The 16,743-nt window shown below is 45.9% G+C and overlaps 31 non-coding genes and 33 pseudogenes across 31 annotated transcripts; all 64 read right to left on the reverse strand.

Annotated features, from left to right (window-relative positions):
• Nucleotides 1-94: 94 nt before the first annotated feature.
• Nucleotides 95-213, reverse strand: LOC132878855 (5S ribosomal RNA; annotated as a pseudogene).
• Nucleotides 214-956: 743 nt separating this feature from the next.
• On the reverse strand, nucleotides 957-1,075 carry LOC132878165 (5S ribosomal RNA; annotated as a pseudogene).
• Nucleotides 1,076-1,192: 117 nt separating this feature from the next.
• LOC132876651 (5S ribosomal RNA) lies at nucleotides 1,193-1,311 on the reverse strand. Its single transcript, XR_009652359.1, has one exon. It is a non-coding gene; the product is annotated as a 5S ribosomal RNA (ribosomal RNA).
• Nucleotides 1,312-1,423: 112 nt separating this feature from the next.
• On the reverse strand, nucleotides 1,424-1,542 carry LOC132881073 (5S ribosomal RNA; annotated as a pseudogene).
• Nucleotides 1,543-1,666: 124 nt separating this feature from the next.
• On the reverse strand, nucleotides 1,667-1,785 carry LOC132879375 (5S ribosomal RNA; annotated as a pseudogene).
• Nucleotides 1,786-1,907: 122 nt separating this feature from the next.
• LOC132876652 (5S ribosomal RNA) lies at nucleotides 1,908-2,026 on the reverse strand. The gene has a single exon (XR_009652360.1). It is a non-coding gene; the product is annotated as a 5S ribosomal RNA (ribosomal RNA).
• Nucleotides 2,027-2,138: 112 nt separating this feature from the next.
• Nucleotides 2,139-2,257, reverse strand: LOC132881075 (5S ribosomal RNA; annotated as a pseudogene).
• Nucleotides 2,258-2,376: 119 nt separating this feature from the next.
• Nucleotides 2,377-2,495, reverse strand: LOC132877953 (5S ribosomal RNA). The gene has a single exon (XR_009653611.1). It is a non-coding gene; the product is annotated as a 5S ribosomal RNA (ribosomal RNA).
• Nucleotides 2,496-2,607: 112 nt separating this feature from the next.
• On the reverse strand, nucleotides 2,608-2,726 carry LOC132881076 (5S ribosomal RNA; annotated as a pseudogene).
• Nucleotides 2,727-2,840: 114 nt separating this feature from the next.
• LOC132880092 (5S ribosomal RNA) lies at nucleotides 2,841-2,959 on the reverse strand (annotated as a pseudogene).
• Nucleotides 2,960-3,071: 112 nt separating this feature from the next.
• LOC132879953 (5S ribosomal RNA) lies at nucleotides 3,072-3,190 on the reverse strand (annotated as a pseudogene).
• A 112-nt stretch (nucleotides 3,191-3,302) lies between these two features.
• Nucleotides 3,303-3,421, reverse strand: LOC132879650 (5S ribosomal RNA; annotated as a pseudogene).
• A 435-nt stretch (nucleotides 3,422-3,856) lies between these two features.
• Nucleotides 3,857-3,975, reverse strand: LOC132877491 (5S ribosomal RNA). The gene has a single exon (XR_009653168.1). It is a non-coding gene; the product is annotated as a 5S ribosomal RNA (ribosomal RNA).
• Nucleotides 3,976-4,097: 122 nt separating this feature from the next.
• On the reverse strand, nucleotides 4,098-4,216 carry LOC132878631 (5S ribosomal RNA; annotated as a pseudogene).
• A 117-nt stretch (nucleotides 4,217-4,333) lies between these two features.
• LOC132879783 (5S ribosomal RNA) lies at nucleotides 4,334-4,452 on the reverse strand (annotated as a pseudogene).
• A 112-nt stretch (nucleotides 4,453-4,564) lies between these two features.
• On the reverse strand, nucleotides 4,565-4,683 carry LOC132878513 (5S ribosomal RNA; annotated as a pseudogene).
• Nucleotides 4,684-4,800: 117 nt separating this feature from the next.
• Nucleotides 4,801-4,919, reverse strand: LOC132881077 (5S ribosomal RNA; annotated as a pseudogene).
• A 189-nt stretch (nucleotides 4,920-5,108) lies between these two features.
• LOC132877492 (5S ribosomal RNA) lies at nucleotides 5,109-5,227 on the reverse strand. The gene has a single exon (XR_009653169.1). It is a non-coding gene; the product is annotated as a 5S ribosomal RNA (ribosomal RNA).
• A 122-nt stretch (nucleotides 5,228-5,349) lies between these two features.
• On the reverse strand, nucleotides 5,350-5,468 carry LOC132879784 (5S ribosomal RNA; annotated as a pseudogene).
• A 112-nt stretch (nucleotides 5,469-5,580) lies between these two features.
• LOC132877493 (5S ribosomal RNA) lies at nucleotides 5,581-5,699 on the reverse strand. The gene has a single exon (XR_009653170.1). It is a non-coding gene; the product is annotated as a 5S ribosomal RNA (ribosomal RNA).
• A 127-nt stretch (nucleotides 5,700-5,826) lies between these two features.
• LOC132877495 (5S ribosomal RNA) lies at nucleotides 5,827-5,945 on the reverse strand. The gene has a single exon (XR_009653172.1). It is a non-coding gene; the product is annotated as a 5S ribosomal RNA (ribosomal RNA).
• Nucleotides 5,946-6,067: 122 nt separating this feature from the next.
• LOC132879509 (5S ribosomal RNA) lies at nucleotides 6,068-6,186 on the reverse strand (annotated as a pseudogene).
• A 122-nt stretch (nucleotides 6,187-6,308) lies between these two features.
• LOC132877496 (5S ribosomal RNA) lies at nucleotides 6,309-6,427 on the reverse strand. Its single transcript, XR_009653173.1, has one exon. It is a non-coding gene; the product is annotated as a 5S ribosomal RNA (ribosomal RNA).
• A 117-nt stretch (nucleotides 6,428-6,544) lies between these two features.
• On the reverse strand, nucleotides 6,545-6,663 carry LOC132877497 (5S ribosomal RNA). The gene has a single exon (XR_009653174.1). It is a non-coding gene; the product is annotated as a 5S ribosomal RNA (ribosomal RNA).
• Nucleotides 6,664-6,780: 117 nt separating this feature from the next.
• On the reverse strand, nucleotides 6,781-6,899 carry LOC132881338 (5S ribosomal RNA; annotated as a pseudogene).
• A 114-nt stretch (nucleotides 6,900-7,013) lies between these two features.
• On the reverse strand, nucleotides 7,014-7,132 carry LOC132878514 (5S ribosomal RNA; annotated as a pseudogene).
• A 122-nt stretch (nucleotides 7,133-7,254) lies between these two features.
• Nucleotides 7,255-7,373, reverse strand: LOC132876654 (5S ribosomal RNA). Its single transcript, XR_009652361.1, has one exon. It is a non-coding gene; the product is annotated as a 5S ribosomal RNA (ribosomal RNA).
• A 117-nt stretch (nucleotides 7,374-7,490) lies between these two features.
• On the reverse strand, nucleotides 7,491-7,609 carry LOC132881078 (5S ribosomal RNA; annotated as a pseudogene).
• A 259-nt stretch (nucleotides 7,610-7,868) lies between these two features.
• On the reverse strand, nucleotides 7,869-7,987 carry LOC132877498 (5S ribosomal RNA). Its single transcript, XR_009653175.1, has one exon. It is a non-coding gene; the product is annotated as a 5S ribosomal RNA (ribosomal RNA).
• Nucleotides 7,988-8,114: 127 nt separating this feature from the next.
• LOC132877499 (5S ribosomal RNA) lies at nucleotides 8,115-8,233 on the reverse strand. Its single transcript, XR_009653176.1, has one exon. It is a non-coding gene; the product is annotated as a 5S ribosomal RNA (ribosomal RNA).
• Nucleotides 8,234-8,355: 122 nt separating this feature from the next.
• LOC132876655 (5S ribosomal RNA) lies at nucleotides 8,356-8,474 on the reverse strand. Its single transcript, XR_009652362.1, has one exon. It is a non-coding gene; the product is annotated as a 5S ribosomal RNA (ribosomal RNA).
• Nucleotides 8,475-8,596: 122 nt separating this feature from the next.
• On the reverse strand, nucleotides 8,597-8,715 carry LOC132876656 (5S ribosomal RNA). Its single transcript, XR_009652363.1, has one exon. It is a non-coding gene; the product is annotated as a 5S ribosomal RNA (ribosomal RNA).
• Nucleotides 8,716-8,832: 117 nt separating this feature from the next.
• On the reverse strand, nucleotides 8,833-8,951 carry LOC132881079 (5S ribosomal RNA; annotated as a pseudogene).
• A 159-nt stretch (nucleotides 8,952-9,110) lies between these two features.
• LOC132881080 (5S ribosomal RNA) lies at nucleotides 9,111-9,229 on the reverse strand (annotated as a pseudogene).
• A 181-nt stretch (nucleotides 9,230-9,410) lies between these two features.
• Nucleotides 9,411-9,529, reverse strand: LOC132878330 (5S ribosomal RNA; annotated as a pseudogene).
• Nucleotides 9,530-9,651: 122 nt separating this feature from the next.
• LOC132877500 (5S ribosomal RNA) lies at nucleotides 9,652-9,770 on the reverse strand. The gene has a single exon (XR_009653177.1). It is a non-coding gene; the product is annotated as a 5S ribosomal RNA (ribosomal RNA).
• A 122-nt stretch (nucleotides 9,771-9,892) lies between these two features.
• Nucleotides 9,893-10,011, reverse strand: LOC132878289 (5S ribosomal RNA; annotated as a pseudogene).
• A 122-nt stretch (nucleotides 10,012-10,133) lies between these two features.
• On the reverse strand, nucleotides 10,134-10,252 carry LOC132877871 (5S ribosomal RNA). The gene has a single exon (XR_009653533.1). It is a non-coding gene; the product is annotated as a 5S ribosomal RNA (ribosomal RNA).
• A 117-nt stretch (nucleotides 10,253-10,369) lies between these two features.
• On the reverse strand, nucleotides 10,370-10,488 carry LOC132879785 (5S ribosomal RNA; annotated as a pseudogene).
• A 112-nt stretch (nucleotides 10,489-10,600) lies between these two features.
• On the reverse strand, nucleotides 10,601-10,719 carry LOC132877501 (5S ribosomal RNA). Its single transcript, XR_009653178.1, has one exon. It is a non-coding gene; the product is annotated as a 5S ribosomal RNA (ribosomal RNA).
• A 127-nt stretch (nucleotides 10,720-10,846) lies between these two features.
• LOC132877502 (5S ribosomal RNA) lies at nucleotides 10,847-10,965 on the reverse strand. Its single transcript, XR_009653179.1, has one exon. It is a non-coding gene; the product is annotated as a 5S ribosomal RNA (ribosomal RNA).
• A 122-nt stretch (nucleotides 10,966-11,087) lies between these two features.
• On the reverse strand, nucleotides 11,088-11,206 carry LOC132879510 (5S ribosomal RNA; annotated as a pseudogene).
• A 122-nt stretch (nucleotides 11,207-11,328) lies between these two features.
• On the reverse strand, nucleotides 11,329-11,447 carry LOC132877503 (5S ribosomal RNA). The gene has a single exon (XR_009653180.1). It is a non-coding gene; the product is annotated as a 5S ribosomal RNA (ribosomal RNA).
• Nucleotides 11,448-11,564: 117 nt separating this feature from the next.
• On the reverse strand, nucleotides 11,565-11,683 carry LOC132877504 (5S ribosomal RNA). The gene has a single exon (XR_009653181.1). It is a non-coding gene; the product is annotated as a 5S ribosomal RNA (ribosomal RNA).
• A 117-nt stretch (nucleotides 11,684-11,800) lies between these two features.
• LOC132881339 (5S ribosomal RNA) lies at nucleotides 11,801-11,919 on the reverse strand (annotated as a pseudogene).
• Nucleotides 11,920-12,033: 114 nt separating this feature from the next.
• Nucleotides 12,034-12,152, reverse strand: LOC132878515 (5S ribosomal RNA; annotated as a pseudogene).
• Nucleotides 12,153-12,274: 122 nt separating this feature from the next.
• LOC132876658 (5S ribosomal RNA) lies at nucleotides 12,275-12,393 on the reverse strand. Its single transcript, XR_009652365.1, has one exon. It is a non-coding gene; the product is annotated as a 5S ribosomal RNA (ribosomal RNA).
• Nucleotides 12,394-12,510: 117 nt separating this feature from the next.
• LOC132881081 (5S ribosomal RNA) lies at nucleotides 12,511-12,629 on the reverse strand (annotated as a pseudogene).
• A 204-nt stretch (nucleotides 12,630-12,833) lies between these two features.
• LOC132877507 (5S ribosomal RNA) lies at nucleotides 12,834-12,952 on the reverse strand. Its single transcript, XR_009653183.1, has one exon. It is a non-coding gene; the product is annotated as a 5S ribosomal RNA (ribosomal RNA).
• Nucleotides 12,953-13,079: 127 nt separating this feature from the next.
• Nucleotides 13,080-13,198, reverse strand: LOC132877508 (5S ribosomal RNA). Its single transcript, XR_009653184.1, has one exon. It is a non-coding gene; the product is annotated as a 5S ribosomal RNA (ribosomal RNA).
• A 122-nt stretch (nucleotides 13,199-13,320) lies between these two features.
• Nucleotides 13,321-13,439, reverse strand: LOC132876659 (5S ribosomal RNA). Its single transcript, XR_009652366.1, has one exon. It is a non-coding gene; the product is annotated as a 5S ribosomal RNA (ribosomal RNA).
• Nucleotides 13,440-13,561: 122 nt separating this feature from the next.
• LOC132876660 (5S ribosomal RNA) lies at nucleotides 13,562-13,680 on the reverse strand. The gene has a single exon (XR_009652367.1). It is a non-coding gene; the product is annotated as a 5S ribosomal RNA (ribosomal RNA).
• A 117-nt stretch (nucleotides 13,681-13,797) lies between these two features.
• LOC132881083 (5S ribosomal RNA) lies at nucleotides 13,798-13,916 on the reverse strand (annotated as a pseudogene).
• A 174-nt stretch (nucleotides 13,917-14,090) lies between these two features.
• LOC132881084 (5S ribosomal RNA) lies at nucleotides 14,091-14,209 on the reverse strand (annotated as a pseudogene).
• A 181-nt stretch (nucleotides 14,210-14,390) lies between these two features.
• LOC132878134 (5S ribosomal RNA) lies at nucleotides 14,391-14,509 on the reverse strand (annotated as a pseudogene).
• Nucleotides 14,510-14,631: 122 nt separating this feature from the next.
• Nucleotides 14,632-14,750, reverse strand: LOC132877509 (5S ribosomal RNA). Its single transcript, XR_009653185.1, has one exon. It is a non-coding gene; the product is annotated as a 5S ribosomal RNA (ribosomal RNA).
• A 122-nt stretch (nucleotides 14,751-14,872) lies between these two features.
• LOC132878290 (5S ribosomal RNA) lies at nucleotides 14,873-14,991 on the reverse strand (annotated as a pseudogene).
• A 122-nt stretch (nucleotides 14,992-15,113) lies between these two features.
• Nucleotides 15,114-15,232, reverse strand: LOC132877872 (5S ribosomal RNA). The gene has a single exon (XR_009653534.1). It is a non-coding gene; the product is annotated as a 5S ribosomal RNA (ribosomal RNA).
• A 117-nt stretch (nucleotides 15,233-15,349) lies between these two features.
• LOC132879786 (5S ribosomal RNA) lies at nucleotides 15,350-15,468 on the reverse strand (annotated as a pseudogene).
• Nucleotides 15,469-15,580: 112 nt separating this feature from the next.
• Nucleotides 15,581-15,699, reverse strand: LOC132877510 (5S ribosomal RNA). The gene has a single exon (XR_009653186.1). It is a non-coding gene; the product is annotated as a 5S ribosomal RNA (ribosomal RNA).
• A 127-nt stretch (nucleotides 15,700-15,826) lies between these two features.
• On the reverse strand, nucleotides 15,827-15,945 carry LOC132877511 (5S ribosomal RNA). Its single transcript, XR_009653187.1, has one exon. It is a non-coding gene; the product is annotated as a 5S ribosomal RNA (ribosomal RNA).
• Nucleotides 15,946-16,067: 122 nt separating this feature from the next.
• Nucleotides 16,068-16,186, reverse strand: LOC132879511 (5S ribosomal RNA; annotated as a pseudogene).
• A 122-nt stretch (nucleotides 16,187-16,308) lies between these two features.
• LOC132877512 (5S ribosomal RNA) lies at nucleotides 16,309-16,427 on the reverse strand. Its single transcript, XR_009653188.1, has one exon. It is a non-coding gene; the product is annotated as a 5S ribosomal RNA (ribosomal RNA).
• Nucleotides 16,428-16,544: 117 nt separating this feature from the next.
• On the reverse strand, nucleotides 16,545-16,663 carry LOC132877513 (5S ribosomal RNA). The gene has a single exon (XR_009653189.1). It is a non-coding gene; the product is annotated as a 5S ribosomal RNA (ribosomal RNA).
• Nucleotides 16,664-16,743: the final 80 nt, after the last annotated feature.

Consider the following 16,743-nt stretch of genomic DNA (forward strand, 5'->3'; position numbering starts at 1 on the left):
TCACACTCAAGTACTAACCAGGCCCAACTCTGTTTAGCTTCTCAGATCAGACAGGATCAGGCATTGTCGATTTCTGCAAGAAGACAAAATAAAATGCTTACAGTACCTGGTATTCCTAGGCAGTCTCCCACTCAAGTACTAACCAGGCCCAACTCTGTTTAGCTTCTGAGATCAGACAGGATCAGACGTTGTCAGAGTGGTTTGGCCATAAGCAACAGTTAGTTGGAAATGTGCCGTTTTTCTTGCCTTGCCTTGCGCCCAGAAGGAAAATTCTTGCCTTGCGAGCAGAAGGAAAATTCAAACAGATTTCTGCAAGGAGACAAAATAAAATGCTTACAGTACTTGGTATTCCTAGGCAGTCTCACACTCAAGTACTAACCAGGCCCAACTCTGTTTAGCTTCTCAGATCAGACAGGATCAGGCATTGTCAGAGTGGTTTGGACGTAAACAACAGTCTGGAAATGTGCGCCTTGCCTTGCCTTGCCTTGCCTTGCCTTGCCTTGCCTTGCCTTGCCTTGCCTTGCCTTGCCTTGCCTTGCCTTGCCTTGCGCCCAGAAGGAAAATTCTTGCCTTGCGAGCAGAAGGAAAATTCAAACAGATTTCTGCAAGGAGACAAAATAAAATGCTTACAGTACTTGGTATTCCTAGGCAGTCTCACACTCAAGTACTAACCAGGCCCAACTCTGTTTAGCTTCTCAGATCAGACAGGATCAGGCATTGTCAGAGTGGTTTGGACGTAAACAACAGTCTGGAAATGTGCGCCTTGCCTTGCCTTGCCTTGCCTTGCCTTGCCTTGCCTTGCCTTGCCTTGCCTTGCCTTGCCTTGCCTTGCCTTGCCTTGCCTTGCCTTGCCTTGCCTTGCCTTGCCTTGCCTTGCCTTGCGCCCAGAAGGAAAATTCTTGCCTTGCGAGCAGAAGGAAAATTCAAACAGATTTCTGCAAGAAGACAAAATAAAATGCTTACAGTACCTGGTATTCCTAGGCAGTCTCCCACTCAAGTACTAACCAGGCCCAACTCTGTTTAGCTTCTGAGATCAGACAGGATCAGGCGTTGTCAGAGTGGTTTGGCCATAAGCAACAGTTAGTTGGAAATGTGCCGTTTTTCTTGCCTTGCCTTGCGCCCAGAAGGAAAATTCTTGCCTTGCGAGCAGAAGGAAAATTCAAACAGATTTCTGCTAGAAGACAAAATAAAATGCTTACAGTACCTGGTATTCCTAGGCAGTCTCCCACTCAAGTACTAACCAGGCCCAACTCTGTTTAGCTTCTGAGATCAGACGGGATCAGGCGTTGTCAGAGTGGTTTGGCCGTAAGCAACAGCTTGTTGGAAATGTGCCGTTTTTCTTGCCTTGCGATCAGAAGGAAAATTCTTGCCTTGCGACCAGAAGGAAAATTCAAACAGATTTCTGCAAGAAGACAAAATAAAATGCTTACAGTACCTGGTATTCCTAGGCAGTCTCACACTCAAGTACTAACCAGGCCCAACTCTGTTTAGCTTCTCAGATCAGACAGGATCAGGCATTGTCAGAGTGGTTTGGACGTAAACAACAGTCTGGAAATGTGTGCCTTGCCTTGCCTTGCCTTGCCTTGCCTTGCGCCCAGAAGGAAAATTCTTGCCTTGCGAGCAGAAGGAAAATTCAAACAGATTTCTGCAAGAAGACAAAATAAAATGCTTACAGTACCTGGTATTCCTAGGCAGTCTCCCACTCAAGTACTAACCAGGCCCAACTCTGTTTAGCTTCTGAAATCAGACGGGATCAGGCATTGTCAGAGTGGTTTGGCCGTGAGCAACAGTTTGCTGGAAATGTGCCGTTTTTCTTGCCTTGCCTTGCCTTGCGCCCAGAAGGAAAATTATTGCCTTGCGAGCAGAAGGAAAATTCAAACAGATTTCTGCAAGAAGACAAAATAAAATGCTTACAGTACCTGGTATTCCTAGGCAGTCTCCCACTCAAGTACTAACCAGGCCCAACTCTGTTTAGCTTCTGAGATCAGACGGGATCAGGCGTTGTCAGAGTGGTTTGGCCGTAAGCAACAGCTTGTTGGAAATGTGCCGTTTTTCTTGCCTTGCGATCAGAAGGAAAATTCTTGCCTTGCGACCAGAAGGAAAATTCAAACAGATTTCTGCAAGAAGACAAAATAAAATGCTTACAGTACCTGGTATTCCTAGGCAGTCTCACACTCAAGTACTAACCAGGCCCAACTCTGTTTAGCTTCTCAGATCAGACAGGATCAGGCATTGTCAGAGTGGTTTGGACGTAAACAACAGTCTGGAAATGTGTGCCTTGCCTTGCCTTGCCTTGCCTTGCGCCCAGAAGGAAAATTCTTGCCTTGCGAGCAGAAGGAAAATTCAAACGGATTTCTGCAAGAAGACAAAATAAAATGCTTACAGTACCTGGTATTCCTAGGCAGTCTCCCACTCAAGTACTAACCAGGCCCAACTCTGTTTAGCTTCTGAGATCAGACGGGTTCAGGCGTTCTCAGAGTGGTTTGGCCGTAAGCAACAGCTTGTTGGAAATGTGCCGTTTTTCTTGCCTTGCGATCAGAAGGAAAATTCTTGCCTTGCGACCAGAAGGAAAATTCAAACAGATTTCTGCAAGAAGACAAAATAAAATGCTTACAGTACCTGGTATTCCTAGGCAGTCTCACACTCAAGTACTAACCAGGCCCAACTCTGTTTAGCTTCTCAGATCAGACAGGATCAGGCATTGTCAGAGTGGTTTGGACGTAAACAACAGTCTGGAAATGTGTGCCTTGCCTTGCCTTGCCTTGCGCCCAGAAGGAAAATTCTTGCCTTGCGAGCAGAAGGAAAATTCAAACAGATTTCTGCAAGAAGACAAAATAAAATGCTTACAGTACCTGGTATTCCTAGGCAGTCTCCCACTCAAGTACTAACCAGGCAAAACTCTGTTTAGCTTCTGAAATCAGACGGGATCAGGCATTGTCAGAGTGGTTTGGCCGTGAGCAACAGCTTGTTGGAAATGTGCCGTTTTTCTTGCCTTGCGATCAGAAGGAAAATTCTTGCCTTGCGAGCAGAAGGAAAATTCAAACAGATTTCTGCAAGAAGACAAAATAAAATGCTTACAGTACCTGGTATTACTAGGCAGTCTCCCACTCAAGTACTAAACAGGCCCAACTCTGTTTAGTTTCTGAGATCTGACAGGATCAGGCGTTGTTAGAGTGGTTTGGCCGTAAGCAACAGCTTGTTGGAAATGTGCCATTTTTCTTGCCTTGCGATCAGAAGGAAAATTCTTGCCTTGCGACCAGAAGGAAAATTCAAACAGATTTCTGCAAGAAGACAAAATAAAATGCTTACAGTACCTGGTATTCCTAGGCAGTCTCACACTCAAGTACTAACCAGGCCCAACTCTGTTTAGCGTCTCAGATCAGACGGGATCAGGCGTTGTCAGAGTGGTTTGGCCGTAAGCAACAGTTAGTTGGAAATGTGCCGTTTTTCTTGCCTTGCCTTGCGACCAGAAGGAAAATTCTTGCCTTGCGAGCAGAAGGAAAATTCAAACAGATTTCTGCAAGGAGACAAAATAAAATGCTTACAGTACCTGGTATTCCTAGGCAGTCTCACACTCAAGTACTAACCAGGCCCAACTCTGTTTAGCGTCTCAGATCAGACAGGATCAGGCATTGTCAGAGTGGTTTGGACGTAAACAACAGTCTGGAAATGTGCGCCTTGCCTTGCCTTGCCTTGCCTTGCCTTGCCTTGCCTTGCCTTGCCTTGCCTTGCCTTGCCTTGCCTTGCCTTGCCTTGCCTTGCCTTGCCTTGCCTTGCCTTGCGCCCAGAAGGAAAATTCTTGCCTTGCGAGCAGAAGGAAAATTCAAACAGATTTCTGCAAGAAGACAAAATAAAATGCTTACAGTACCTGGTATTCCTAGGCAGTCTCCCACTCAAGTACTAACCAGGCCCAACTCTGTTTAGCTTCTGAGATCAGACGGGATCAGGCGTTGTCAGAGTGGTTTGGCCATAAGCAACAGTTAGTTGGAAATGTGCCGTTTTTCTTGCCTTGCCTTGCCTTGCGCCCAGAAGGAAAATTCTTGCCTTGCGAGCAGAAGGAAAATTCAAACAGATTTCTGCAAGAAGACAAAATAAAATGCTCACAGTACCTGGTATTCCTAGGCAGTCTCCCACTCAAGTACTAACCAGGCCCAACTCTGTTTAGCTTCTGAGATCAGACAGGATCAGGCGTTGTCAGAGTGGTTTGGCCATAAGCAACAGTTAGTTGGAAATGTGCCGTTTTTCTTGCCTTGCCTTGCGACCAGAAGGAAAATTCTTGCCTTGCGAGCAGAAGGAAAATTCAAACAGATTTCTGCAAGAAGACAAAATAAAATGCTTACAGTACCTGGTATTACTAGGCAGTCTCCCACTCAAGTACTAAACAGGCCCAACTCTGTTTAGTTTCTGAGATCTGACAGGATCAGGCGTTGTCAGAGTGGTTTGGCCGTAAGCAACAGCTTGTTGGAAATGTGCCATTTTTCTTGCCTTGCGATCAGAAGGAAAATTCTTGCCTTGCGACCAGAAGGAAAATTCAAACAGATTTCTGCAAGAAGACAAAATAAAATGCTTACAGTACCTGGTATTCCTAGGCAGTCTCCCACTCAAGTACTAACCAGGCCCAACTCTGTTTAGCTTCTGACATCAGACGGGATCAGGCGTTGTCAGAGTGGTTTGGCCATAAGCAACAGTTAGTTGGAAATGTGCCGTTTTTCTTGCCTTGCCTTGCGCCCAGAAGGAAAATTCTTGCCTTGCGAGCAGAAGGAAAATTCAAACAGATTTCTGCAAGGAGACAAAATAAAATGCTTACAGTACCTGGTATTCCTAGGCAGTCTCACACTCAAGTACTAACCAGGCCCAACTCTGTTTAGCTTCTCAGATCAGACAGGATCAGGCATTGTCAGAGTGGTTTGGACGTAAACAACAGTCTGGAAATGTGCGCCTTGCCTTGCCTTGCCTTGCCTTGCCTTGCCTTGCCTTGCCTTGCCTTGCCTTGCCTTGCCTTGCCTTGCCTTGCCTTGCCTTGCCTTGCCTTGCGCCCAGAAGGAAAATTCTTGCCTTGCGAGCAGAAGGAAAATTCAAACAGATTTCTGCTAGAAGACAAAATAAAATGCTTACAGTACCTGGTATTCCTAGGCAGTCTCCCACTCAAGTACTAACCAGGCCCAACTCTGTTTAGCTTCTGAGATCAGACGGGATCAGGCGTTGTCAGAGTGGTTTGGCCATAAGCAACAGTTAGTTGGAAATGTGCCGTTTTTCTTGCCTTGCCTTGCCTTGCGACCAGAAGGAAAATTCTTGCCTTGCGAGCAGAAGGAAAATTCAAACAGATTTCTGCAAGAAGACAAAATAAAATGCTTACAGTACCTGGTATTACTAGGCAGTCTCCCACTCAAGTACTAAACAGGCCCAACTCTGTTTAGTTTCTGAGATCTGACAGGATCAGGCGTTGTCAGAGTGGTTTGGCCGTAAGCAACAGCTTGTTGGAAATGTGCCATTTTTCTTGCCTTGCGCCCAGAAGGAAAATTCTTGCCTTGCGACCAGAAGGAAAATTCAAACAGATTTCTGCTAGAAGACAAAATAAAATGCTTACAGTACCTGGTATTCCTAGGCAGTCTCCCACTCAAGTACTAACCAGGCCCAACTCTGTTTAGCTTCTGAGATCAGACGGGATCAGGCGTTGTCAGAGTGGTTTGGCCATAAGCAACAGTTAGTTGGAAATGTGCCGTTTTTCTTGCCTTGCCTTGCCTTGCCTTGCGCCCAGAAGGAAAATTCTTGCCTTGCGAGCAGAAGGAAAATTCAAACAGATTTCTGCAAGAAGACAAAATAAAATGCTTACAGTACCTGGTATTCCTAGGCAGTCTCCCACTCAAGTACTAACCAGGCCCAACTCTGTTTAGCTTCTGAGATCAGACGGGATCAGGCGTTGTCAGAGTGGTTTGGCCATAAGCAACAGTTAGTTGGAAATGTGCCGTTTTTCTTGCCTTGCCTTGCCTTGCGCCCAGAAGGAAAATTCTTGCCTTGCGAGCAGAAGGAAAATTCAAACAGATTTCTGCTAGAAGACAAAATAAAATGCTTACAGTACCTGGTATTCCTATTCAGTCTCCCACTCAAGTACTAACCAGGCCCAACTCTGTTTAGTTTCTGAGATCAGACGGGATCAGGCGATGTCAGAGTGGTTTGGCCATAAGCAACAGTTAGTTGGAAATGTGCCGTTTTTCTTGCCTTGCCTTGCCTTGCGCCCAGAAGGAAAATTCTTGCCTTGCGAGCAGAAGGAAAATTCAAACAGATTTCTGCAAGAAGACAAAATAAAATGCTTACAGTACCTGGTATTCCTAGGCAGTCTCCCACTCAAGTACTAACCAGGCCCAACTCTGTTTAGCTTCTGAGATCAGACGGGATCAGGCGTTGTCAGAGTGGTTTGGCCATAAGCAACAGTTAGTTGGAAATGTGCCGTTTTTCTTGCCTTGCCTTGCGCCCAGAAGGAAAATTCTTGCCTTGCGAGCAGAAGGAAAATTCAAACAGATTTCTGCTAGAAGACAAAATAAAATGCTTACAGTACCTGGTATTCCTAGGCAGTCTCCCACTCAAGTACTAACCAGGCCCAACTCTGTTTAGCTTCTGAGATCAGACGGGATCAGGCGTTGTCAGAGTGGTTTGGCCATAAGCAACAGTTAGTTGGAAATGTGCCGTTTTTCTTGCCTTGCCTTGCGACCAGAAGGAAAATTCTTGCCTTGCGAGCAGAAGGAAAATTCAAACAGATTTCTGCAAGAAGACAAAATAAAATGCTTACAGTACCTGGTATTACTAGGCAGTCTCCCACTCAAGTACTAAACAGGCCCAACTCTGTTTAGCTTCTCAGATCAGACAGGATCAGGCATTGTCAGAGTGGTTTGGACATAAGCAATAGTCTGGAAATGTGCCGTTTTTCTTGCCTTGCCTTGCGATCAGAAGGAAAATTCTTGCCTTGCGACCAGAAGGAAAATTCAAACAGATTTCTGCAAGAAGACAAAATAAAATGCTTACAGTACCTGGTATTCCTAGGCAGTCTCCCACTCAAGTACTAACCAGGCCCAACTCTGTTTAGCTTCTGACATCAGACGGGATCAGGCGTTGTCAGAGTGGTTTGGCCATAAGCAACAGTTAGTTGGAAATGTGCCGTTTTTCTTGCCTTGCCTTGCCTTGCGCCCAGAAGGAAAATTCTTGCCTTGCGAGCAGAAGGAAAATTCAAACAGATTTCTGCTAGAAGACAAAATAAAATGCTTACAGTACCTGGTATTCCTAGGCAGTCTCCCACTCAAGTACTAACCAGGCCCAACTCTGTTTAGCTTCTGAGATCAGACGGGATCAGGCGTTGTCAGAGTGGTTTGGCCGTAAGCAACAGTTAGTTGGAAATGTGCCGTTTTTCTTGCCTTGCCTTGCGACCAGAAGGAAAATTCTTGCCTTGCGAGCAGAAGGAAAATTCAAACAGATTTCTGCAAGGAGACAAAATAAAATGCTTACAGTACCTGGTATTCCTAGGCAGTCTCACACTCAAGTACTAACCAGGCCCAACTCTGTTTAGCTTCTCAGATCAGACAGGATCAGGCATTGTCAGAGTGGTTTGGACGTAAACAACAGTCTGGAAATGTGCGCCTTGCCTTGCCTTGCCTTGCCTTGCCTTGCCTTGCCTTGCCTTGCCTTGCCTTGCCTTGCCTTGCCTTGCCTTGCCTTGCCTTGCCTTGCCTTGCCTTGCCTTGCCTTGCCTTGCCTTGCCTTGCCTTGCCTTGCCTTGCCTTGCCTTGCCTTGCCTTGCCTTGCGCCCAGAAGGAAAATTCTTGCCTTGCGAGCAGAAGGAAAATTCAAACAGATTTCTGCTAGAAGACAAAATAAAATGCTTACAGTACCTGGTATTCCTAGGCAGTCTCCCACTCAAGTACTAACCAGGCCCAACTCTGTTTAGCTTCTGAGATCAGACGGGATCAGGCGTTGTCAGAGTGGTTTGGCCATAAGCAACAGTTAGTTGGAAATGTGCCGTTTTTCTTGCCTTGCCTTGCCTTGCCTTGCGCCCAGAAGGAAAATTCTTGCCTTGCGAGCAGAAGGAAAATTCAAACAGATTTCTGCAAGAAGACAAAATAAAATGCTTACAGTACCTGGTATTCCTAGGCAGTCTCCCACTCAAGTACTAACCAGGCCCAACTCTGTTTAGCTTCTGAGATCAGACGGGATCAGGCGTTGTCAGAGTGGTTTGGCCATAAGCAACAGTTAGTTGGAAATGTGCCGTTTTTCTTGCCTTGCCTTGCCTTGCGACCAGAAGGAAAATTCTTGCCTTGCGAGCAGAAGGAAAATTCAAACAGATTTCTGCAAGAAGACAAAATAAAATGCTTACAGTACCTGGTATTCCTAGGCAGTCTCCCACTCAAGTACTAACCAGGCCCAACTCTGTTTAGCTTCTGAGATCAGACGGGATCAGGCGTTGTCAGAGTGGTTTGGCCGTAAGCAACAGTTAGTTGGAAATGTGCCGTTTTTCTTGCCTTGCCTTGCCTTGCGACCAGAAGGAAAATTCTTGCCTTGCGAGCAGAAGGAAAATTCAAACAGATTTCTGCTAGAAGACAAAATAAAATGCTTACAGTACCTGGTATTCCTAGGCAGTCTCCCACTCAAGTACTAACCAGGCCCAACTCTGTTTAGCTTCTGAGATCAGACGGGATCAGGCGTTGTCAGAGTGGTTTGGCCGTAAGCAACAGTTAGTTGGAAATGTGCCGTTTTTCTTGCCTTGCCTTGCGACCAGAAGGAAAATTCTTGCCTTGCGAGCAGAAGGAAAATTCAAACAGATTTCTGCAAGGAGACAAAATAAAATGCTTACAGTACCTGGTATTCCTAGGCAGTCTCACACTCAAGTACTAACCAGGCCCAACTCTGTTTAGCTTCTCAGATCAGACAGGATCAGGCATTGTCAGAGTGGTTTGGACGTAAACAACAGTCTGGAAATGTGCGCCTTGCCTTGCCTTGCCTTGCCTTGCCTTGCCTTGCCTTGCCTTGCCTTGCCTTGCCTTGCCTTGCGCCCAGAAGGAAAATTCTTGCCTTGCGAGCAGAAGGAAAATTCAAACAGATTTCTGCAAGGAGACAAAATAAAATGCTTACAGTACCTGGTATTCCTAGGCAGTCTCACACTCAAGTACTAACCAGGCCCAACTCTGTTTAGCTTCTCAGATCAGACAGGATCAGGCATTGTCAGAGTGGTTTGGACGTAAACAACAGTCTGGAAATGTGCGTGCCTTGCCTTGCCTTGCCTTGCCTTGCCTTGCCTTGCCTTGCCTTGCCTTGCCTTGCCTTGCCTTGCCTTGCCTTGCCTTGCCTTGCGCCCAGAAGGAAAATTCTTGCCTTGCGAGCAGAAGGAAAATTCAAACAGATTTCTGCAAGAAGACAAAATAAAATGCTTACAGTACCTGGTATTCCTAGGCAGTCTCCCACTCAAGTACTTACCAGGCCCAACTCTGTTTAGCTTCTGAGATCAGACGGGATCAGGCGTTGTCAGAGTGGTTTGGCCATGAGCAACAGTTAGTTGGAAATGTGTCGTTTTTCTTGCCTTGCCTTGCCTTGCGCCCAGAAGGAAAATTCTTGCCTTGCGAGCAGAAGGAAAATTCAAACAGATTTCTGCTAGAAGACAAAATAAAATGCTTACAGTACCTGGTATTCCTAGGCAGTCTCCCACTCAAGTACTAACCAGGCCCAACTCTGTTTAGCTTCTGAGATCAGACGGGATCAGGCGTTGTCAGAGTGGTTTGGCCATAAGCAACAGTTAGTTGGAAATGTGCCGTTTTTCTTGCCTTGCCTTGCCTTGCGACCAGAAGGAAAATTCTTGCCTTGCGAGCAGAAGGAAAATTCAAACAGATTTCTGCAAGAAGACAAAATAAAATGCTTACAGTACCTGGTATTCCTAGGCAGTCTCCCACTCAAGTACTAACCAGGCCTAACTCTGTTTAGCTTCTGAGATCAGACGGGATCAGGCGTTGTCAGAGTGGTTTGGCCATAAGCGACAGTGAGTTGGAAATGTGCCGTTTTTCTTGCCTTGCCTTGCCTTGCGCCCAGAAGGAAAATTCTTGCCTTGCGAGCAGAAGGAAAATTCAAACAGATTTCTGCTAGAAGACAAAATAAAATGCTTACAGTACCTGGTATTCCTAGGCAGTCTCCCACTCAAGTACTATCCAGGCCCAACTCTGTTTAGCTTCTGAGATCAGACGGGATCAGGCGTTGTCAGAGTGGTTTGGCCATAAGCAGCAGTTAGTTGGAAATGTGCCGTTTTTCTTGCCTTGCCTTGCGACCAGAAGGAAAATTCTTGCCTTGCGAGCAGAAGGAAAATTCAAACAGATTTCTGCAAGAAGACAAAATAAAATGCTTACAGTACCTGGTATTACTAGGCAGTCTCCCACTCAAGTACTAAACAGGCCCAACTCTGTTTAGTTTCTGAGATCTGACAGGATCAGGCGTTGTCAGAGTGGTTTGGCCGTAAGCAACAGCTTGTTGGAAATGTGCCATTTTTCTTGCCTTGCGCCCAGAAGGAAAATTCTTGCCTTGCGACCAGAAGGAAAATTCAAACAGATTTCTGCTAGAAGACAAAATAAAATGCTTACAGTACCTGGTATTCCTAGGCAGTCTCCCACTCAAGTACTAACCAGGCCCAACTCTGTTTAGCTTCTGAGATCAGACGGGATCAGGCGTTGTCAGAGTGGTTTGGCCATAAGCAACAGTTAGTTGGAAATGTGCCGTTTTTCTTGCCTTGCCTTGCCTTGCCTTGCGCCCAGAAGGAAAATTCTTGCCTTGCGAGCAGAAGGAAAATTCAAACAGATTTCTGCAAGAAGACAAAATAAAATGCTTACAGTACCTGGTATTCCTAGGCAGTCTCCCACTCAAGTACTAACCAGGCCCAACTCTGTTTAGCTTCTGAGATCAGACGGGATCAGGCGTTGTCAGAGTGGTTTGGCCATAAGCAACAGTTAGTTGGAAATGTGCCGTTTTTCTTGCCTTGCCTTGCCTTGCGCCCAGAAGGAAAATTCTTGCCTTGCGAGCAGAAGGAAAATTCAAACAGATTTCTGCTAGAAGACAAAATAAAATGCTTACAGTACCTGGTATTCCTATTCAGTCTCCCACTCAAGTACTAACCAGGCCCAACTCTGTTTAGTTTCTGAGATCAGACGGGATCAGGCGATGTCAGAGTGGTTTGGCCATAAGCAACAGTTAGTTGGAAATGTGCCGTTTTTCTTGCCTTGCCTTGCCTTGCGCCCAGAAGGAAAATTCTTGCCTTGCGAGCAGAAGGAAAATTCAAACAGATTTCTGCAAGAAGACAAAATAAAATGCTTACAGTACCTGGTATTCCTAGGCAGTCTCCCACTCAAGTACTAACCAGGCCCAACTCTGTTTAGCTTCTGAGATCAGACGGGATCAGGCGTTGTCAGAGTGGTTTGGCCATAAGCAACAGTTAGTTGGAAATGTGCCGTTTTTCTTGCCTTGCCTTGCGCCCAGAAGGAAAATTCTTGCCTTGCGAGCAGAAGGAAAATTCAAACAGATTTCTGCTAGAAGACAAAATAAAATGCTTACAGTACCTGGTATTCCTAGGCAGTCTCCCACTCAAGTACTAACCAGGCCCAACTCTGTTTAGCTTCTGAGATCAGACGGGATCAGGCGTTGTCAGAGTGGTTTGGCCATAAGCAACAGTTAGTTGGAAATGTGCCGTTTTTCTTGCCTTGCCTTGCGACCAGAAGGAAAATTCTTGCCTTGCGAGCAGAAGGAAAATTCAAACAGATTTCTGCAAGAAGACAAAATAAAATGCTTACAGTACCTGGTATTACTAGGCAGTCTCCCACTCAAGTACTAAACAGGCCCAACTCTGTTTAGCTTCTCAGATCAGACAGGATCAGGCATTGTCAGAGTGGTTTGGACATAAGCAATAGTCTGGAAATGTGCCGTTTTTCTTGCCTTGCCTTGCGATCAGAAGGAAAATTCTTGCCTTGCGACCAGAAGGAAAATTCAAACAGATTTCTGCAAGAAGACAAAATAAAATGCTTACAGTACCTGGTATTCCTAGGCAGTCTCCCACTCAAGTACTAACCAGGCCCAACTCTGTTTAGCTTCTGACATCAGACGGGATCAGGCGTTGTCAGAGTGGTTTGGCCATAAGCAACAGTTAGTTGGAAATGTGCCGTTTTTCTTGCCTTGCCTTGCCTTGCGCCCAGAAGGAAAATTCTTGCCTTGCGAGCAGAAGGAAAATTCAAACAGATTTCTGCTAGAAGACAAAATAAAATGCTTACAGTACCTGGTATTCCTAGGCAGTCTCCCACTCAAGTACTAACCAGGCCCAACTCTGTTTAGCTTCTGAGATCAGACGGGATCAGGCGTTGTCAGAGTGGTTTGGCCGTAAGCAACAGTTAGTTGGAAATGTGCCGTTTTTCTTGCCTTGCCTTGCGACCAGAAGGAAAATTCTTGCCTTGCGAGCAGAAGGAAAATTCAAACAGATTTCTGCAAGGAGACAAAATAAAATGCTTACAGTACCTGGTATTCCTAGGCAGTCTCACACTCAAGTACTAACCAGGCCCAACTCTGTTTAGCTTCTCAGATCAGACAGGATCAGGCATTGTCAGAGTGGTTTGGACGTAAACAACAGTCTGGAAATGTGCGCCTTGCCTTGCCTTGCCTTGCCTTGCCTTGCCTTGCCTTGCCTTGCCTTGCCTTGCCTTGCCTTGCCTTGCCTTGCCTTGCCTTGCCTTGCCTTGCCTTGCCTTGCCTTGCGCCCAGAAGGAAAATTCTTGCCTTGCGAGCAGAAGGAAAATTCAAACAGATTTCTGCAAGAAGACAAAATAAAATGCTTACAGTACCTGGTATTCCTAGGCAGTCTCCCACTCAAGTACTAACCAGGCCCAACTCTGTTTAGCTTCTGAGATCAGACGGGATCAGGCGTTGTCAGAGTGGTTTGGCCATAAGCAACAGTTAGTTGGAAATGTGCCGTTTTTCTTGCCTTGCCTTGCCTTGCCTTGCGCCCAGAAGGAAAATTCTTGCCTTGCGAGCAGAAGGAAAATTCAAACAGATTTCTGCAAGAAGACAAAATAAAATGCTTACAGTACCTGGTATTCCTAGGCAGTCTCCCACTCAAGTACTAACCAGGCCCAACTCTGTTTAGCTTCTGAGATCAGACGGGATCAGGCGTTGTCAGAGTGGTTTGGCCATAAGCAACAGTTTGTTGGAAATGTGCCGTTTTTCTTGCCTTGCCTTGCCTTGCGACCAGAAGGAAAATTCTTGCCTTGCGAGCAGAAGGAAAATTCAAACAGATTTCTGCAAGAAGACAAAATAAAATGCTTACAGTACCTGGTATTCCTAGGCAGTCTCCCACTCAAGTACTAACCAGGCCCAACTCTGTTTAGCTTCTGAGATCAGACGGGATCAGGCGTTGTCAGAGTGGTTTGGCCGTAAGCAACAGTTAGTTGGAAATGTGCCGTTTTTCTTGCCTTGCCTTGCCTTGCGACCAGAAGGAAAATTCTTGCCTTGCGAGCAGAAGGAAAATTCAAACAGATTTCTGCTAGAAGACAAAATAAAATGCTTACAGTACCTGGTATTCCTAGGCAGTCTCCCACTCAAGTACTAACCAGGCCCAACTCTGTTTAGCTTCTGAGATCAGACGGGATCAGGCGTTGTCAGAGTGGTTTGGCCGTAAGCAACAGTTAGTTGGAAATGTGCCGTTTTTCTTGCCTTGCCTTGCGACCAGAAGGAAAATTCTTGCCTTGCGAGCAGAAGGAAAATTCAAACAGATTTCTGCAAGGAGACAAAATAAAATGCTTACAGTACCTGGTATTCCTAGGCAGTCTCACACTCAAGTACTAACCAGGCCCAACTCTGTTTAGCTTCTCAGATCAGACAGGATCAGGCATTGTCAGAGTGGTTTGGACGTAAACAACAGTCTGGAAATGTGCGCCTTGCCTTGCCTTGCCTTGCCTTGCCTTGCCTTGCCTTGCCTTGCCTTGCCTTGCCTTGCCTTGCCTTGCCTTGCCTTGCGCCCAGAAGGAAAATTCTTGCCTTGCGAGCAGAAGGAAAATTCAAACAGATTTCTGCAAGGAGACAAAATAAAATGCTTACAGTACCTGGTATTCCTAGGCAGTCTCACACTCAAGTACTAACCAGGCCCAACTCTGTTTAGCTTCTCAGATCAGACAGGATCAGGCATTGTCAGAGTGGTTTGGACGTAAACAACAGTCTGGAAATGTGCGTGCCTTGCCTTGCCTTGCCTTGCCTTGCCTTGCCTTGCCTTGCCTTGCCTTGCCTTGCCTTGCCTTGCCTTGCCTTGCCTTGCCTTGCGCCCAGAAGGAAAATTCTTGCCTTGCGAGCAGAAGGAAAATTCAAACAGATTTCTGCAAGAAGACAAAATAAAATGCTTACAGTACCTGGTATTCCTAGGCAGTCTCCCACTCAAGTACTAACCAGGCCCAACTCTGTTTAGCTTCTGAGATCAGACGGGATCAGGCGTTGTCAGAGTGGTTTGGCCATGAGCAACAGTTAGTTGGAAATGTGTCGTTTTTCTTGCCTTGCCTTGCCTTGCGCCCAGAAGGAAAATTCTTGCCTTGCGAGCAGAAGGAAAATTCAAACAGATTTCTGCTAGAAGACAAAATAAAATGCTTACAGTACCTGGTATTCCTAGGCAGTCTCCCACTCAAGTACTAACCAGGCCCAACTCTGTTTAGCTTCTGAGATCAGACGGGATCAGGCGTTGTCAGAGTGGTTTGGCCATAAGCAACAGTTAGTTGGAAATGTGCCGTTTTTCTTGCCTTGCCTTGCCTTGCGACCAGAAGGAAAATTCTTGCCTTGCGAGCAGAAGGAAAATTCAAACAGATTTCTGCAAGAAGACAAAATAAAATGCTTACAGTACCTGGTATTCCTAGGCAGTCTCCCACTCAAGTACTAACCAGGCCTAACTCTGTTTAGCTTCTGAGATCAGACGGGATCAGGCGTTGTCAGAGTGGTTTGGCCATAAGCAACAGTGAGTTGGAAATGTGCCGTTTTTCTTGCCTTGCCTTGCCTTGCGCCCAGAAGGAAAATTCTTGCCTTGCGAGCAGAAGGAAAATTCAAACAGATTTCTGCTAGAAGACAAAATAAAATGCTTACAGTACCTGGTATTCCTAGGCAGTCTCCCACTCAAGTACTATCCAGGCCCAACTCTGTTTAGCTTCTGAGATCAGACGGGATCAGGCGTTGTCAGAGTGGTTTGGCCATAAGCAGCAGTTAGTTGGAAATGTGCCGTTTTTCTTGCCTTGCCTTGCGACCAGAAGGAAAATTCTTGCCTTGCGAGCAGAAGGAAAATTCAAACAGATTTCTGCAAGAAGACAAAATAAAATGCTTACAGTACCTGGTATTACTAGGCAGTCTCCCACTCAAGTACTAAACAGGCCCAACTCTGTTTAGTTTCTGAGATCTGACAGGATCAGGCGTTGTCAGAGTGGTTTGGCCGTAAGCAACAGCTTGTTGGAAATGTGCCATTTTTCTTGCCTTGCGCCCAGAAGGAAAATTCTTGCCTTGCGACCAGAAGGAAAATTCAAACAGATTTCTGCTAGAAGACAAAATAAAATGCTTACAGTACCTGGTATTCCTAGGCAGTCTCCCACTCAAGTACTAACCAGGCCCAACTCTGTTTAGCTTCTGAGATCAGACGGGATCAGGCGTTGTCAGAGTGGTTTGGCCATAAGCAACAGTTAGTTGGAAATGTGCCGTTTTTCTTGCCTTGCCTTGCCTTGCCTTGCGCCCAGAAGGAAAATTCTTGCCTTGCGAGCAGAAGGAAAATTCAAACAGATTTCTGCAAGAAGACAAAATAAAATGCTTACAGTACCTGGTATTCCTAGGCAGTCTCCCACTCAAGTACTAACCAGGCCCAACTCTGTTTAGCTTCTGAGATCAGACGGGATCAGGCGTTGTCAGAGTGGTTTGGCCATAAGCAACAGTTAGTTGGAAATGTGCCGTTTTTCTTGCCTTGCCTTGCCTTGCGCCCAGAAGGAAAATTCTTGCCTTGCGAGCAGAAGGAAAATTCAAACAGATTTCTGCTAGAAGACAAAATAAAATGCTTACAGTACCTGGTATTCCTATTCAGTCTCCCACTCAAGTACTAACCAGGCCCAACTCTGTTTAGTTTCTGAGATCAGACGGGATCAGGCGATGTCAGAGTGGTTTGGCCATAAGCAACAGTTAGTTGGAAATGTGCCGTTTTTCTTGCCTTGCCTTGCCTTGCGCCCAGAAGGAAAATTCTTGCCTTGCGAGCAGAAGGAAAATTCAAACAGATTTCTGCAAGAAGACAAAATAAAATGCTTACAGTACCTGGTATTCCTAGGCAGTCTCCCACTCAAGTACTAACCAGGCCCAACTCTGTTTAGCTTCTGAGATCAGACGGGATCAGGCGTTGTCAGAGTGGTTTGGCCATAAGCAACAGTTAGTTGGAAATGTGCCGTTTTTCTTGCCTTGCCTTGCGCCCAGAAGGAAAATTCTTGCCTTGCGAGCAGAAGGAAAATTCAAACAGATTTCTGCTAGAAGACAAAATAAAATGCTTACAGTACCTGGTATTCCTAGGCAGTCTCCCACTCAAGTACTAACCAGGCCCAACTCTGTTTAGCTTCTGAGATCAGACGGGATCAGGCGTTGTCAGAGTGGTTTGGCCATAAGCAACAGCTAGTTGGAAATGTGCCGTTTTTCTTGCCTTGCCTTGCGACCAGAAGGAAAATTCTTGCCTTGCGAGCAGAAGGA

The sequence above is a fragment of the Neoarius graeffei genome, assembly GCF_027579695.1.
Source record: "Neoarius graeffei isolate fNeoGra1 chromosome 18 unlocalized genomic scaffold, fNeoGra1.pri SUPER_18_unloc_1, whole genome shotgun sequence".
Taxonomy (NCBI): domain Eukaryota; kingdom Metazoa; phylum Chordata; class Actinopteri; order Siluriformes; family Ariidae; genus Neoarius; species Neoarius graeffei.